Source organism: Martes martes (genome assembly GCF_963455335.1).
Source record: "Martes martes genome assembly, chromosome: 1".
NCBI classification, from domain to species: Eukaryota; Metazoa; Chordata; class Mammalia; order Carnivora; family Mustelidae; genus Martes; species Martes martes.
Window position 1 is genome coordinate 80,067,725 of NC_137888.1, and position 15,236 is coordinate 80,082,960.

At 39.6% G+C, this 15,236-nt stretch overlaps 1 long non-coding RNA gene across 1 annotated transcript; it reads right to left on the bottom strand.

Annotated features, from left to right (window-relative positions):
• Positions 1-7,598: 7,598 nt before the first annotated feature.
• LOC308358486 lies at positions 7,599-14,458 on the bottom strand. Its single transcript, XR_013968317.1, has 4 exons — positions 14,363-14,458; positions 11,144-12,165; positions 9,688-9,758; positions 7,599-8,357 (listed from the first exon to the last, which is right to left on the bottom strand). It is a non-coding gene; the product is annotated as an uncharacterized lncRNA (long non-coding RNA).
• Positions 14,459-15,236: the final 778 nt, after the last annotated feature.

Consider the following 15,236-nt stretch of genomic DNA (forward strand, 5'->3'; position numbering starts at 1 on the left):
TAAAGTTCTATACACACGCACACTTATTTGACTTCTTGCATATTTATTTATATTTAACTCTGTCCTCAATTTCTAAAAACCTATACTGCTTTTATTAATTTGATGCAAAAGTTGGATCCTATTTGTTGTTTGGAAGTATGTTATGAGAGTTGATCAAGCCCATCAAAGTAAGTGTATTAAGTTACTAATATGATGAGAGGAATTAACCATGTTCAGAAACTGCACTCGGTAATTTCAGGTAGCTACATAGCTGTAGTATGATTTTTTTACAGATCAATCACCTCGTCCAACCTTCTGCTATTTGAGAAAACTGTATTTTGAATATTCAACTGTAAAGGCTTTGCTGTTTTAACATGGCTCAAAACAAAAATATTACTGAGTTTTTATCTTAAACTCTAAAAAAACTGTCATTCTGCTTTAAAAAAGTACTGTTATCAAAAGCTGTATCTCACACCATAGCTAACCTTTTTTTTGGGGGGGGGGTAGATTGTTAGTGAATTATACTGAGTTATAGATATTAGATTCTGAGAAACAGCTAAAAATCTCACTTAAACCTTACTGTTATCCAGATAATATGTCAAATTTTAATTAAATAATTTTTTTTATATTTTAGAATGCTATTTGATTTACAATTGCATACTAAAACTGTTTTTTAAGACCATACCTAACCTGCCCACATGTTGTTGTTGTTCTTTTTTTTTTTTTAACTTTAAATTAACACCATAGAGAAAACGCTGTTTTAAAAATTCCTTCTTAATGTGGCTACATTATATAGTGGGGAACATGAGGGCCTTTTGTCAAGGTGCCTTTATCTAATTGCATTAGGATGATTGATACTTGTTCTTAAGAAAAAAGTTTCAACAGACTAAAAAATATTTACCTAAGTGCAAGAAAATCCCATCTTCTGGTTCTTTTCAAAAGCAACTTCTATTACCATGGGTGATGAGGATGTAATGAACTTGCTTATAGTGCTTATTATGTAGTTTTGGGGGAATCAATTACCAAGAATTATATATATCATGACCGTTTTGTGTTAAAGAATCTCCTAAAAAATTTCAGCAACACAAAAGTGAAATTGTACAGCTAGCACCTTCTACATGTTCTTACTTCTCAGATTCAAGAATTAAAAAGAGTGTTTCCTTAATTACGGAGTAAATCATATGCCACATGTTGAAATTACCCCAAGGTTGATAATAAGTACCTGGAGATTTTTAAGTAAGTACAATATCTTGGGATATTTACAAATAATTTAATGTTTCTGTTGTGGGTCTTAGCCTGTTTTCAGATGTTTGTTTAAAGAGAAATGTAAGAATTTACCATTGAATAGGAAACATTTTGAAAGATCTTTTTAATTTTTTTTTTTTTTCTTTTCTGGTCAGGCTCTTAAAGCACCTGATGTGAATTTAGTGCAGAGTTTTTCAAACTTTCTCCTTTCACAGTTCAATTAGTGTTACTTTGGTCTAGGGTTGCTATAAAATATCTATCTATCTATCTATATCTCAAGTAGTCCCATTTTTAAAGTGATGGTGCTGTTCAAACAAATATTTTGCCCTAACAACATAGTAGCCACTTGAAACACTATTATCCTTTGAAAGAATATATTTCATTCTTGAATAACTAGAGTTAGTTACTAATGCGATCTGTTGGGGACTTGCAACTAACTGAACTGTGGTAATACATTGAACACTGCCGTCTTCATTTTCTATTACAAGCTGATGTTTGCACAGTACTTTTTAAATAACAGCAGCCACCAAAAACTCAGCTTTGCAAAGATATGACATCATTGAAGGAAATGGTGCATGATGTTATGTTGAAACTGACCTGCCACAAGCTAGTAGTTCATCTTGTATGTATGTGAGTTTGCTGTGGTGGCTCGGAGTGCCTCAGTGAACAGTTTGAGAACCATTGTGTCTGAGTATTTTTATTTTTGTTTTTTTTCCCCTTCTCAACTTCAAAGGATACATCTAAAATACACGTGTATCCTTAATATTGATTATCTTTCTTGGTTTTGATGTTAAGAGTTGGAATATTTTGCAAAAAGAGATATTTTAAAATCTCAACATCTTTCTAGGAGTGGAGAAATAAGATTTGCCATATGTTACATAAAGTATACATGCATAGAATCTGCCGATGCCCAAGTTTGATGTATACTTAATTTGGAGTTTGCTTTGTTTAGTAACAGTTGCTACTACAAAGACTTATGATGAGGATATATACCCTTTATGCTGTTTGAAGTGAATATTTTAATGTACTGAATTTAAACCATGCCAAATATGCTACCTACACATTTGTTACTATATTGATTTCTCTTTGTAAAACGGGGAAATAGTCACATACCACACACACTTTTTTAAATTTTTAAAGTAGATAGTGATGGCCATACCTAAAATGTTTTTAGAGTTTAGAGATTTGACTAGTTAAGGCAGAGAGAGGGAATTAACATTAATCACATTAGTTTGGGAATAAATTGAATTTAAAGCTTAGTGAAAGAACATGGCTATCTTATATATAGTTTCACCTTTCTGTGACTTCTTTGCTTTAGATCTCAGGAGAAAACCATTGCAGAAAGTGCAAAAGTTTTCTGAGAATTGGGAATTGGAATCTATTATAAAATGTTAGAGTACTAATGACATAGAATAAGATTCCTAGTTCTATTGTTAGGTGTAATTGTGGGAATTTATTTTAGAAATATTTCTTCCTAATTCTGCTGATAAAACATTGACCTGAAATTCAATAAACTTGATATATTTCTGATTCCACATAGCTGTGTTACCTTGGGCAAGGCAGCAATCTCCTGGGCAGTGGTTAACTCTAATGTAGGAATAATATTACCTGGGTGGATCAAGTGAAAGAATGTAGAAAAAGTGAATACTTTATGAAAAAATGCTTTATCTATAAAATGCTAGTGTAAGCATAGACCATTATTTGAAACAGATGGCAGTGCAGATGAAACAAATGATGTGGGTTTAATAATCCCGTTGTGCTGAATTAGCTGGGACAATTCAGATAAATTTATACCATATCAGATCTCCAGATTGTGAAGGTGGGATGATCTTGGGATAGCTGCTTTCAACTACGCAAGGGCTATGTATGCATCTTTATGAAATTTATACCACTTTAAAGAAGAGAGGGAACAAAACTCGTCTCCCAGTCTCCAGCCCTGCACTTGAAAAGTACAAAAACTGGGTGTCTAGTTTTTTTTCTGTTCTGATTCTAGTGGTGTATGCAATAATGTAGTATTTGTCCCCTCTATCAATCTCATAGTTTGTGAAAGAAGTTCGGAACAAAAAAGAAGTGGTGAGTCAGCATGTGAGTAACTACAGAATTAAACTTTCAGGTAGTACTTTTCCATAAAATGTGAGTGGCACGGGAGAACAGCTAAAGCTCATGTGACATTCAAGTGTTTTATGTCATGCCCTGGATTGGAGCAGTCTGGGTGGTAGATTCCAGACAGGTAGAAAGTATGGACTCTCCAGGTAGATGGAGGCCAAGAGGAGCCACAAGTGAAGAAGCCTGTACTAGTATGGGTTGTTTGGGAGGGTAGAACTGGAGAGTTGGTGCAAAATTGTGGAGGACTATGATTCAGCCAAGAGATTGAGTTGTGTCCAGTTAGGGGTGTGGGCTGGATAAGCCAGAAGAGCTAGTAAAAGCTCTGCTCTGTGGTGGCCCAGCTACCTCTTGAGAGTGTCACACCAGCCCTTTTCCTTCTCTCTGTGCTCCACTATAGTTAGCTCATCAGCCATACAGACTTCACCCAGGTGACCTGCTGTGTGTTTGAGACGATCCACAGTCCAACTCTTGCCCCCTAGTCTGGCCAAACTGCCTTCTGTAGCCCCGCTGATCACTTGTGGGTCTTTCATGTCCCTTGCTGTTCCACCCCTTATCTTTGCCCCTACTGCTTTCCCTGCCGGGAGTGCCAGCCCCAGGTTCATCCCCCACTCTGCAAACACTGAGTCAGCTTTCAGTACTCCGGAGAGTTTACAAAAACTTGGTTCATTCTCATGTCTGTAGGATGGAGGACTCCTTTTCTAAGCTTCCACTACCTGTTGAGGAGTTCCATGACTAATTTCTTATTTCTGTTCTCCTTGTTTATATTTATTGTCTACAGCCAGACAGTAAACTTCTTGAAGGCAGGACCAGTGATTTACTCATCTTTGAAGTCTTAGAGCTTGGTTCATAAAATATAAAAGTGGAATGCGAGAGGACCAGGCTTACTTCAAAGGAATAAATGTCTAATAGTAGAATTCCAAGCATCAGATACCTAAGTAGAGAAACAACTCAGACAGGAGCCTATCCTGTACCCCCACTTTCATACTTGAAATCACCAGGTAGGAAACTACTTCTATTTTAACCTATATGTAGCTTCAGCTGTTGGTGCTACAGCCCTAAGTGCAGTGGCTGTGCTTTTAAAAATTACTATTTTAACTCTAGGCAGACAGTCTGGTTTTTTGACAAATTCTGTATGAGTTGTAAATTAGAAGAGGAATGCTTGGAGAATAGCATGCAGTCACTAGGGATTTGTCCAAGCTTTTCTTTTAACGAGGTTGGGTGGTTAAGGGCCTGCCTGTGTGGGAAGCAGAAAACCACAGAATTCAAAGAAGTGGGGTGGCAGTGTTGACGTCAGGTGGTCTCAACAGTTCCCACAGTGCTTACGGTTAAACCGGCCAGCTGGGAGTTCAGGTTTCTTTTAGAAACTGTTCTTCCCTTTCTCTCTCCTTTGGACATCTTGTAAGTATTCTTTTTGACCAAGCTAAAAGAGTTTGAGAAAAGAAGATTAGACAAGTTTGAGGATTTCAGTGTTGTTTTTCAGCTTTGTTGTAGCAGGGGACACTTAGTTCATTATTCACAAAATAATAATGGTATTATTCTTACAAGGTTTATTTTTGAGTCCTGAAGCTGCTGAGTGGCCCAGCAAATGTGAAGCAGCCATGGGCTGCATTTATTTTGTAGTTTAATGGCAGAAGAGCGAGACACATGTATTATCCATCATCATCATTACCTTAAATGTTCTGCATGTATTTAGTAAGAGGAAGGTGTATGTAACTTGACATTTCCTATCTTCCCAGTGAACAGGAGTTCATTCGTGGCAGTAACTATGGCTTGAGCACCTTTTCTGTGCCTGGCACTGTGCCAGACTCCAGAGAACAAGGCTGTGAAGCTAGAGGAGGTCATGTCCTATTTGATTGTCCTGGCTCCTCACCATACCCGACCCTCCCTCCACGTGTATATCCAGTTTGCTCTTAAGTGACGACCTCCTTCCAGAACGGCTCTTCAGTCTGCTCCTTTCCATTCCTGGCTTCCACTGCAGTCCAGCCCTCTGTTGTCTCTGAACTGTGTTATTGCAGTGGCAGCCCAGGGCTTTTCTCTACCCTTCGACTCTTCTCTCTCTGAACTGGTACCTTCTTTTCAAAACACAGATCATGGACTCATAGTAAGCAGGGGAAGGTGGTCAGGTAAGGACAGAGAGATACACAGAGTAGGGCTCGATCCCAGGACTCTCGGATCATGACCTGAGCTAAAGGCAGATGCTTAGCTGACTGAGCCACCCAGGTGCCACATAATTTAAGTTTAAAATGCTTATTGAGACCTATCCATCCTCAGCTGTGCAAGCCTAATTATTTATGCTCTCTACTTCCTGTCTTAACGCCTGACATTATATAGCTACTGAACTGCTTCTTACCATCTTGGTAATTGGGAAGGAAAGAAAAGGGAAAGGCATAGAAACACAAACTGGCGAATTTTATTTCTTTTCTTTTTCTTTCTTTTTTTTTTTTTTTTTTAAGATGTTATTTATTTATTTAACAGCACAAGCAGGGGCAGTGGGAGAGGGAGAAGCAGGCTCCCTGCTGATGCGGGGCTTGATCTCAGGACCCTGAGATCATGACCTGAGCCAAAGGCAGACACCCAACTGACTGAGCCACTCAGGCACCACATTAATTTTATTTTTTCATAACTTAAGCCTGTAAAGAGGTTTTGTGGCAGAGGAAATACTGCTGGCCTCAAGGTTATATGAGACTTGTCCTTAGTTCATTCCAGTTTATAGAAAGTGAGAATTGTAAGGCTCTGGGAAAACCGTTGTATTTTATCCCAAAGCACAACTCAAGCTCCAGCAGTGGGAAGATAGTGTATATGGTTAGAGGTGGAGCTGCACAGAGAACTCTGATTTGGGGAGCATTTCCCTCTATATCAGACCGCTTTTCAGGCCTGCAGATCCTAATGGTCAGGGACAGACCTCCCACCCCCACACTGCCACAGTTGACAGCCACTGCCTCTTCCCATTAGTCTTGTCTATGTCTTGGGTCACGAAGGTATTGTTTGGGGTGTCCCTGTCAAGTTTAGCCTAAAACTAGAAACCACCGTGCTTCCTTCTTGGAGGCAGGACCAGAGTTCTAGCGGAGAGAGAACCACTACCTGCAGAACTTTTCCTCTTACAAGCTAACTTGTATCAGATCATAGAACTGATTTTTCAATCGTTAGAGGTCTTCTGGGAAAGCAGAATTCAACTTTTTAAGTGTTATTTAATGCCTTCAAAAGCTAATTCATTTAATTATTTATTCAACTCTTCAGCATTTGAATGCCCACTCCATGGTGAATCATCTCATTACACTGGAACAGAAGAGAATCATAATTGGATCATAGTTACTTTGATTCTGCTTCATATTTTGATTTCTCTAAACAGAGCTATGAAGAAAGTGATATTTCTGTTTTAAACTTAGTTTTTTTTTATTTCTTCTTTTTAAAAAGATTTTATTTATTTATTTGACCGAGAGACAGCGAGAGAGGAAACACAAGCAGGGAGAGCAGCAGGCAGAGAGAGAAGCAGGCTTCCTGCTAAGCAGGAAGCCTGACTCGGGGCTCTATCCCAGGATCCTGGCATCACTACCTGAGCCGAAGGCAGACGCTTACCTACTGAGCCACCCAGGTGCCGCACAGCTTTTTTTGATGATGACTTCTGGGATCTTAGTGGTAGGCCTAGATGGGACAGAGATGAGCTTCCACCATGAGGGCCTGGGTGAGTACACCTAACATGGTTTAGGGTTATCCCCAATCTCCATGTATCCATGGATCCCGACCTCAGAATGGGAGGTGATACCAGACTGAAGTGGCACCCAAGCAGGAACAAGGCTCAGCTCCCATAAGTAGGACTATAAGAGAGACAGGGTGTCCAGTGGTTAAAAACACCAAACTCCGGAGAGTCACACCTGAGTGCATTACTAAGTGCTACATTTATTGTGACGAAGGAATAAACATTGGTACATTGCTACTAACATTTTTTATTCTAATTTCACTGGTCTGTCTCTAATGTCCTTTTTCTGTTCCAAGATCCTATTCAGGATACTACTGTATGGTTAGTTTCATATTTCCTTAGCTGCCTCTTGTCCGTGACAATATGTATGACTTTGTTTTTGATTACTTTGATGATTTTGAGGTGTGCTTGTCAGGTATTTTGTAGAATATACCTCCATTTTCTTTTTTAATACTGACTTTATTGTTACAGACTTCATATACCATAAGATCCACCCATTTAAAGTGAAAAATTTAATGGTTTTAAGTATATCCTCTAAGTTGTACAACACTTTCATAGTCAATTATTTTTTAAAGATTTTATTTATTTGACAGAGATCACAAGTAGGCCGAGAGGCAAGCAGAGAGGGTGGGGTAGGGGGGAAGCAGGCTCTCTGCTGAGTAGAGAGCCCAATGTGGGGCTGGATCCCAGGACCCTGAGACCTGACCTGAGCTGAAGGCAGAGGCTTTAACCCACTGAGCCACCCAGGTGCTCCCATAGTCAATTTTGAAACATTTTAATCACCCTCAAAACCAGCCCTAGAATCAGTCATTTCTTCAAGGAGTCTGGTTTCTTTTGTTGGAGAATGATATTAGAAACCAAGATCTAGGTGCTGAGTGTGGTTGTTGCTATTGGGGTGTATGTCACTATTTCTAGGCCGCCTCAGTGGACAAAACTAGGAAATATGTATATGTAGTTTAGCCCATGTATATACTCGTGTCTATAATTATTTTGGTATCTATTCCCTATCTTGAACATGACTTTGATGTTAAGATCACTTTCAAAGAAATATACTAAGAGATGGGCAAATGCCTCAAGAGAGGTTTAATGTTTAAATGTTACAACTTCTTTTTTTTTTTTTTAATGTTACAACTTCTTAGTATAAGATAGAACCATCTCTTCTATAAGTGGAAATAGTGGTAAAGAATCCCCTACCTGACATTTAACACATTTAACCCCAAATGCAGTCGTGTCCTACCCATCAGGAGACCACTCCCTTCATACTGTGTAACTTTTCTTCTCAGGGTCTCTGGTGGTTCATTCTCTTCTAGGTGTGAGTCTTCCGGGTAACCTGAGGACAATAACATACTGGCTAAATGAATTAAAGCACATCCATGTTATTAAAATTGGTGTTACATAAGATTGTAATCATAAGAACTTTTAAAATATTTCTGTATATAAAACATTACTACTAAAGGAAACTATTTCTGCAAAAATATGCATACAGAAATATTACAAGGATATTCACTAGTGGTGTGATTGGTGTTTAATTCAGCACAGTGAGATTGGAGGGAACTTGGTTTCCCTCTTTTTGTCTGAATTTTCTAAATTCCCCACAATTAACACTGCTACTTTCATAGTAAAAAAAAAAGCTTCCAAAAAGTAGATGCTCTTCTTACAGGAAGGCCTAACAATACTTTTAGTTAGACCATAATTTTGCTTCAATGTAAACTGGTGAAACCAGAAATAGGACTTTGAAATGAGACTAATGGGTTGAAAGTGACTTTCAGAGCCTGGGAGGATATGAGAAAGGACAAGTCGCGATCAAAGCAAAACTTTCTAATCCTTGACAAGGGAGTATGAGTTCTCTGAAAGTCCAAGAAAAAGTGGGGGGGAAAAAGCAAAACAAAACACTACAGGAAAGCATTGCCTAACAGGAAACCTCCAGCTTGTGGTTTGGCCTAATGCCCTTGTTGAACTGGGTCTTTGAAACCAAGTGTGCTTTAGGGAACCTGGGCACTGTGTAAGGTGAGGTGAGCTCCATGTTATTTAACTTGCTTAAATGTAAATCCACAGGTAGAAGCCACACAGCTGGAGCCCTGGACTGGAGAGGGGAAAGAAAGTTCTGAATCACCTACCTGTGGGAGCTGCTGCTCTGTCCATTTCATAGAACATAAAAGCAGTGACCCCAGAAAGGTGCACATGAAGCAGAATGAGTATGGAGGCTTCTATGTAATGACATACTTGGACGTGCATTGTTCTTTTCTGTGGTTAGTTTGTTTCTTAAATTTTAATATTGGATCACTGTCACTAATTAACATGTGGCTGGTAATTGCCCAAACCAGGGAAGTTTATTTAGGAAAACACCCAAACTGATTTATAATTCATCCAAACTGACCTACACCTGGACAAATACCTTTTCTGTTCCAAATATCAAATTTGGTTGTCAGATAACAGTTAAAAGGAGGAAGATTTCATGATTTCTCTAAGTTATTAAAAATGTCTTAGTTTATTCATTTAGATTTTCTTTATGATGAGATTTTAAACGAAGATTTAAATGAACATTTAAAAAACATTTTTCTATATCATAAATTTCAGCTGAGCACCCATTAAGAAAAGTACTAAAAAATTTGTGGGTGAGTAAAAAGGGTATTAAATAGAACTGTTAGGTCACATCCTACCTCCACTGTTCTTTGCTATAAATTGGGAGAATGAGTGAACCCGTAGTGCAGGGAAGCAGATACCGAGCCAACTGTAAAGCAGAAGAGACATGACATGAGATATATGGCCACAGACAAGTTACTTAGGTTCCTATAACCTCCTGACAACTCCACGAAGTAGGTGTTATTATCCCTGGTTTACAGATGAGGGGCAGACAGAGTGCAAAGAACTTAGAGCCTGGGCTGTAGAAAGTCCTGTGTTAAGTTGGTTAAATAAATTCGTATGTTAAAAAGAGGACTGAAAGACCAAGCCATGTCTGTGATAACCTCTGAGAAATCAAAGATGATTAATGTCGTTACTTTCCAGACTAATAATTAAATTCTGATCTTCAGTTGCTTCTTGATCACTCAGTACTACACATTCTTGATAAACAGTCTTGAAAGAACTCTCAGCTTTTGGTGACTAGGACGGCCGGAGAGAGGATGAACTCACCCCCGTTTGATTTCTACCTTGGCTTAATATGAGCTGGTCAGTGTATGTAGACAAAAATGCACTTTCCAAAGTATTTTTAACAACATTCTAGAATTGAGGGGATTGTAGGACAAGGGTGTTATTCTTTGAAACTCAACCTCTGGTTCCTAAAATCTGTAAAGACATTTTTTTTGTGGTCCACAGAGGTATTTCTTTTCATTACAAATTAGGAAAATAGGGGATCTGAGGAAAGCTTCTGTTTTTATATTTTAAGTAGGAATTCTTAAACTTGGCAAATTTATCAATATTTTTTAACTTTCAAAAGTTGAGAAGCTTTGTTTTAGGAAATGTGACAAGTGTATTATTAATTCCTTATGTCTATCTCTTCCTTTATCTCTCAAGACTCTTGTCCTGGACTTTCTTCCTATGCATGATAGAGAAATTACATTTATTTAAAAAATTACATTTAATTGTGCTTTTTAAGTCTTTTTTTTTTGGTCTTAATTCTATCAAAACATTTCACAATTCTCTTTATAAAGGAAAACTATTAAGTTGACTTTATACTTTAGCTTATATAATAATACATGGCACACAGATCCTTATATAAGGATTATCATGGTAGAAAGGTATTTAATAATACAAGATAGGGAAAAAACTAATTGTCCATCCAGAATATGTCAAAACAAAATAGGGTTCATACATAATCTAGTATTCATGTAGCTGTTAAAAGAATAAAATGCTGTGTGCTAATATGAAAAACACTACATATAGCTTAGTGATGCTTATATTTGAAAAAAGTATAATTATGTAAATGCATAAAAAAGAACTAAACTATCTAAAGTAGTTACCTTTGAGGCAGGTCAGTAGAGGGGGGAGGGAAATTGGGATTTCAACATTTAACTCTGTATTCTGTATGCTAGAATCTTTAAAGAGAATAAATTAATGTATTATTTCTATTTCTGTATTATTATTTAAGTCCACACTAGAGACACAATGTTTTTTTACCTTTTGTGTAGGTGGGTAGAATATTGCAGATCTCTGAAAAGTGTTTCTTCTTAAAATCCTTTACCCATCCTTCTTTCTGAGTACACATTCTCCTCTTCTCCCTAACCAGTAGCTTCTGAAGAGTCTCCACTGTGATGCTAATACTTAGAGTTGTGGCATTTGTTCCCATTAAAATTTATCTCTTTCTCCTGGACTTTCCTTCCTATAAGTGAAAATGGGAATCTAGTAGCAACCAAAAACGATCTCAAAATTCTTTTGGAAGCAAAGCATCATTCAATAATATGTTGAAGAATGACTATATATTAGCTGTTAATGCCTAAAAATATGAACTTTTCTCAGTCTACCAAACAATGCCATGCAACATGTACGTTTGGTTCAGATTGGGGCTTGGTGATACTCTAGTTGGCTCAGTCCAAACTCCAAACCCAAAATACAGTTATGGAATCTCCTCTTTGCCCCCCACACTCTGCAGTGTCGAGTGATCCTCTTGACCTTCCCCATGTCTAAAGGCTTTTGGACGGCAGCATCTTCCTCAGATAGGCCGCTCGATGCAGGGTGATGTGAGTCAATTGCTCCCCATGAAGATGGAAGGTTGGTGGCCAGATGTGTGAGCACAGGCCATCTGATTTTTTTTTTTAACTCCATAAATGACAGTCACTAGCAAAGTGATCTCAGAGTGTGGGTTTGGGACGACAGGAGTCTCTGGCCTCTCAGAGTCTCTAGGTCCTGGGAGGTGGCTCTCACAGCTGCCCACCTATCCCTTTCACTTGGCTGTTCTCCACAGTAGACTCCATCTTCATCAGGGGTGGGGATCCCTGGGAGGCAAATTCTCAGATGTATGCTCTGTCCTAACTCCATGACAGTCCTTAATTCCTTTTAAAAGCTTGATGTCCACTTTACTAGTAATGTACTGTTGTAATCTCCCAAGTATTGGCCCCAAGCAGTGATGGAAAGAGCAGAGGTGGATTTCTATTTATATTTTATCTCCAGCATCTAGCTTGACAGGTAGTAGGCGTGCCATACTTGTGAAAAGAGGAAAGCGAAGGAGTGAATGAGAAAGAAGGAAAGAAAAATATAACGTCTTTGGCTCTTCTCCATGTGGGACCGTGCTTTCCTCTGGCCCCCTTGCCCCTGCTCATTTCCTTTTCATTACCACTTACCTTTCTTCTAGTATGCATTTTCCCCTTCTCTCTCCCTGCATCTACATTTCTTTTTATTCTATTTCAGCGTCAACTCTCTTTGAAGCTTCTTCTTTTTTCTGTGACAATTTTTTTAAATTAGATGAATCAGACCTCACAGAAAGCTTCTCATTTGACCACCTGCAGAACAGGGCCGCTGACCCTAGCAACAGGTTTAAAAAATTAGTTCTTTCCCAGTCTTGTCCTTTTGGATCCAACTTAGCCATCTAGGTGTTATCCTAACTCAGTTTCTCTCTGGGCTCCTCTTTATTCACCCTAAAGCCCTTCCAATTACCATTAACAAAGGAACTAACATTTTTAGGGCCCAGATCCCCACTAGTTATGGGCACTGATTAGCTGGTCCTATGAAGAATTGGCCAGCCAAGTTTTGCCCTACCATCTCATTAGTCACCAATCTAATGAGACTCCAATCTCATTAGTCACCCCAGCTCTTCTAATTACTACTATCAACAAAGGAACCAACATTTTCCAGTACTCTGTTCCTCATTCAATGTAGACACAGTCAGGATTGTCTCTATGCATAAAAAGATTGGCTAAATTTTATCGCTTTCTCCACAGTCTCCTCTATAGCCACTGTAAAGCACTTTCAATTGTCCTCAACAACAACAACTCCCCCACCCCCACCCCCCGCACGAGGTCCTCACCCAATGTGAGCACTGGTTGGGTTGTCTCTCTTAACTAAGGTTGGTCATCCGTGATTTGTCCTACCACAATTTCAGTCTTCATCCTCCTCCACTCCTGCAGTTATCATTAGCAGGAGGACCGACATTTTCTGGGGCTCAGTGCTCACTAATATGGGTCTCACCTAGCTTTCTGGATTCAAGCATACTGGAATACAAGCAACTTCTGGGACCCAGTTCTCTCCTAATTAAGATGCTAGTTTTCTATGTCCAGGAGAAGACTCCCTGTCCCAAACCTCAGCTTCTGTCCCATTCCTATCTGTTCCATGCTCAAAAATCCACTCACCAGTGTTGACAATTTGTCAGTCCAATGTTCCCATATCTAGTTTGGATTCTAAACATCTGGACATGATCCAAATAGCCCCATAGGTGATACTCAGGGGTACAACTAAGACCCTTGTTAAATATCTGTTGTCCAGTAGCTTCTCCCTTTCCTTATACCCTCATATCTCCTCTCATTGCTTTTTGAAATTCTCACCTCTTTCCCTTTGTCTACATGATTTTAGAAGTGACACCAGAGACCCTCTCCTGTTGGAGTGAAACAAGGGCATTCTCAAATTCAACAGAGCAGTTCCTCATGATCTGGTCCCAGCCTCACAATAGGAAGTGGCCACATTTCCTTAGCAGTCTTAGACTGCTTCATGCTTCAACTGTTTTTTATGGTTTTGATGGCTATGTGTGTCCCCTGTCCCCTTACCTTCTCTTTATCATGAGCAAAGAAAAAAACAACACTCCATCTTCCTGTCCAGCCCAGCCTACTTCATGAATCTGCAATTATCCTGTGGCCCTTGCATTCCACACCTCTACCCCAGACACTTGAGAAGTGCTGCCTTAAGAAGCCTTGAGATTCTGGAGCACCAATCCCCATTACCCTGTCCTAAGACTGCCAGTACTTTCCCTTCCAGGGAGAGAGAACTCCTTAACTTCACCCTGTGCGGTGTCTCCTTTTTCTTTGTCTTGGTACCCAGCTCAGTCCTCAGGATTTTTCTTTCCTGCATAGAGAACAAGCACCTGGAAACCTCAGATCTCAAAGGTAAATATCATTTCACAGCAGCCAGAGCCAAAGCAGCCTGTTAAGAAACTGGCCATCACATACATACATACCCAGATTATGAAGCAGAGATTAGGATATATCGCAATGTTCAATAAATTCTATGAAACTTCATCCCCCTGAAAACAGTCTTCATGTTACTTTGTGGGTCTGGGTTGGCCTCTTGCTGCATCTAGCTCCAACCACCTTCATCAGCCAAACCCCATAAAGTTTCTTAGTTGGATATGCTGCCTGCCGCCTCCCCGCTGTTATCTACTGATATTAAAAAAAAAAAAAAATCGGTCTCTACCTTTTCTGTTCTCCCAGTAGGAAATAACGACTAAGACGCTCACCAGTGGTCTCAAGACCTGCCGGCTTCAGTCCCGAAGCCTGTAGAGTTCCGCCTGTCAGTAGTTTCCTGGCTTCCAAGCAGAGACTACAAGCTGTCTGGCAGGGTTTCCAGAGTTTCCAGGCAGAGGACCAAGGACTTTCTATCAGAGTTCCCAAGGGTATCATATCAGCAGGTGGTGCTGGAAGCAGCAGCTCATTCTTCAGGGAAGCTAATTTTGGTCCTGCCCTTAGTAGCGCTTTCCTCAGCCAGCTGGGTCAGTTTCAGCTATTCAGCAAACATTTAAAGGGACCCTAACAAGCTCAGTTCTGGAAGATGATTATGAGACATGGTATCAGCCCCCAGACACCTCACAGTCCCCTCGGGGAGGACTTTCTCTTGAGAAGTTGATTTCTGAAACACAAGCCTGTCTTCAGGTCTTAGGGGGCAATGTTTCTCTGGCTACTGGATTCCAGCACACCCCACAACTCTGTATCCCACTTTGACCTTCAGATGGCCAAGGCAGCTCCTAGGTGAGTTCCTCGCCAGTGGTCCTAGTGCAAGCTCCATCAGAGTTCATTCAGTCTCTTCTTGGTTGCTGTTGAGGAACCAATCGTCTTTTAGGTGTCCCTTTAAGGTTTTTTTATTTGTTTGGTTTGTGTGTGTACTGGTCTCTGAGACAGGAGAAAAGATCCTCAGATTATCTTTGCCTCTAGGGAGAGCTTGGATTCCCACTGAGGTGCTCCAGGATCCATAGGATAGAGCTCAAGGAAATATTTATGGAATCTTAGGATCTGCAGTGATCTCTGAAGTGTGGAAGGTGGAGGAGGTCATTCAGCCCATCAGCAGCCCCATT